Raw genomic sequence first — 3,079 nt, 5'->3', positions numbered from 1 at the left:
ATCAAGTGAAGTTGAATCAGAAATGGGTGAAGAAAATCCACAACTGTTTAGGGATTTCGGAAATCCGGGTTCCTATGTTCTTCAAGGTGGAATTCGACTCCCTACCACCACTACAAATTTCAGCATTCACCCTCAGTATACTCGGATGGTGAAAGCAGAGCAGTTTTGTGGGGGGTCAGATGAAGATCCTCTAGACCATCTCGACAGGTTTCTTGAGATCTGTGCCATGATAACCACTAATGATGTCTCTCCTGACTACATCAAGATGCACCTGTTCCGGTCCTCTCTTACCGGAAAAGCAAAGTCATGGCTCAAGAGCTTGCCTGCTAATTCCCTCACTACATGGGAAGAAGTCACGATGGCATTCTTGAAAAAAAAACTTCCCGGAGTGGAAGACTGCGGACATAAGGAGGAAGATCTCCTCATTTGAGCAAGAGAACGATGAGACACTTGCCGAAGCTTGGGAGCGGTTCAAGGAGATGATCCGTTCATGCCCACACCATGAGTTCAACAAGAATCTACTCATGCAATCTTCTATGAGGTCTTGATCCGATTTCACGGGCCAATCTTGATGCTGGAGCGGGAGGTCAACTATCTAAGATCCCGCAAGAACAACTTGAGTCCACAATTGAGGAGGTGATCAAGAACTACTCATGGGGTGGAAGACGAAGAGGTGTTCAACCTAAGAAGAGCGGAAAGTTTGAAATTGACCCCATGGATCAAATTCAAGCTAAGATGGACCAACTCGATAAGAAGCTCTCCAAAATCAATCTTGCATCGTCTACTCCTTCACAGGTAAACTCTTTTTCTTGTGATATTTGTGGTGGTACTAACCATGATACTTCTTATTGTGGAGGTACCCATTCGGAGCATGTGGCGGCAATCAATTCAAGAGGAGATGGATATCAGGGGAATCAAGGGTATAGGAACAATCAACAAGGAGGTTGGAGACAACCTCAACAAAACTACACCCAAGGATTCAACCAACCTCAACAAGGATGGAATCAACCTCAACAAGGGTACAACCAAGCTCACAACCAAGGGTTTGCGCAAGGGTATAACCAAAACCAAAACTATAACCAAGGTGGTTCCTCCTCACAAGGGTCCAACACATACCAAGCTCCACATCAAAGGACCAACAACCCAAAACCTCCCTCCAACCTTCCTTTCCCCAAACAAAATCCCGAACCTACACCATCTTCCGATCCCACCTCTCTCCAAATTCTCCAACAACTCCAATCCATGAACCAAATTCTCCAAAACCATGAGCAAAGGTTTCAAGAGCTACAAGCCCACAACAAAATGCTTGAAACCCAAATTGCCCAAGTAGCTGAGAAGAATCCTCCACCCCCACAAATCAACTTCCAGGCCAACCCATTCCTAACCCCAACCTCCATCAAGCCAAAGCCATTCATTTGAGGTCGGGAACAAGTTATGCGGGTCCTAAGATGCCGAATGGGGAGTTAGAGCAGGATGGAGAAGCTGAGGTTGTTGAGAAGGAGGGTGGAGCTGAGGAAACTGAGAAAGAGGACGTTGAGGAGAAGGATGAGTCACATGTTCAAGTTGGTGACAAAAACACATTGCCATCACCTCCACCAACCAAATCCTATGTGCCTCCGGTTCCCTATCCTCACAGGTTGGTAGAGAGAAAGTTGAGTGACAAGTTCACTAAATTTCTAAATGTGATGAAGAGCCTGCAAATCAACATTCACCCGGATGACCAAGAGAAAACCACCTTTACTTATCCGTATGGGACATTTGCATATCGAAGGATGCCCTTTGGTTTGTGTAATGCCCCATCCACTTTTCAGAGGTGTATGACAGCAATCTTCTCTGACATGCTAGAAGATTCCATTGAAGTCTTCATGGACGACTTTAGTGTGTGTGGTTCGTCTTTTGACACATGTCTGGTTAATCTTGAATGTGTGTTAAAAAGGTGTCAAGAGACGAACCTTGTACTGAATTGGGAGAAGTGTCACTTTATGGTCGAGGAAGGCATTGTACTTGGGCATAAAGTGTCGAAAAAGGGTATTGAAGTAGATCCGGCAAAGGTTTCGGTTATTGAGAAGCTTCCGCCACCGAACTCGGTGACGGGAGTTCGCGCTTTCCTTGGACATGCTGGTTTTTACCGACGTTTCATCAAGGATTTCTCTCAAATAGCCAAACCATTGACGAATCTACTTCAGAAAGATGTTGATTTTGCGTTTGATGAGTCTTGTACTAAGGCTTTTGAAACTCTTAAGAAAGCCCTTACTTCTGCCCCCATTGTGCAAGCTCCGGATTGGAGCTTGCCTTTTGAACTAATGTGCGATGCTAGTGACTTTTCAGTGGGAGTTGTTCTTGGGCAACGCAAGGAGGGAGGCTACATGTGATAGCCTATGCAAGTAGGACTCTGGATGATGCTCAACGGAACTATGCAACTACGGAAAAGGAAATGTTGGCCGTGGTATTTGCTTTTGACAAGTTCCGTTCCTACTTGACATGTAATAAGGCGGTGGTGTATACGGATCATTCTGCGGTCCGGTATTTGATGAGTAAGAAGGATGCTAAGCCTAGGCTCATTAGGTGGGTGTTGCTTCTTCAGGAGTTTGATTTTGAGATGAAAGAGAAGAAGGGGACGGAGAATGTGGTAGCTGACCATCTTTCACGCCTCCCTCCTGACAATCTGGAGGAGATTCCTATCGAGGACGATTTGAGAGAAGAAGCCTTGTTCGCCATTCTGAACAATGAGGTTCCATGGTTCGCTGATTATGCAAATTATCTGGCTTGTGGGATTAACCTCATGGTTTTACTTCCCAACAAAGGAAGCGGTTCTTTAAAGAAGTTTCGAGGTTCTACTGGGATGACCCGCTCCTTTTTAAGAAGTGTGCTGATGGCGTGTTTAGGAGGTGTGTTCCTAATCATGAGATGGCCTCGGTTTTGCATCATTGCCATACTTTGGCATGTGGAGGACATGGTGGAGCAAGCAAAACTGTTGCTAAGGTCTCCAATGTGGTATGTTCTGGCCAACATTGCATAAGGATGCCCGAACATTTGTGGTGGCTTGTGATAGATGTCAACGGAGTGGTGGCATCACAAA

The 3,079-nt window shown here is 45.6% G+C and overlaps 1 non-coding gene across 1 annotated transcript; it reads right to left on the bottom strand.

Annotated features, from left to right (window-relative positions):
- Window positions 1-401: 401 nt before the first annotated feature.
- On the bottom strand, window positions 402-508 carry LOC125495279 (small nucleolar RNA R71). Its single transcript, XR_007271918.1, has one exon. It is a non-coding gene; the product is annotated as a small nucleolar RNA R71 (small nucleolar RNA).
- Between the last annotated feature and the right edge of the window lie 2,571 nt (window positions 509-3,079).

The sequence above is a fragment of the Beta vulgaris genome, chromosome 2, assembly GCF_026745355.1.
Source record: "Beta vulgaris subsp. vulgaris cultivar EL10 chromosome 2, EL10.2, whole genome shotgun sequence".
In the NCBI taxonomy this organism is placed as follows: domain Eukaryota; kingdom Viridiplantae; phylum Streptophyta; class Magnoliopsida; order Caryophyllales; family Amaranthaceae; genus Beta; species Beta vulgaris.
Note: the sequence above shows the minus strand (reverse complement) of the source record. Positions and strands in the feature narration are given on the sequence as shown.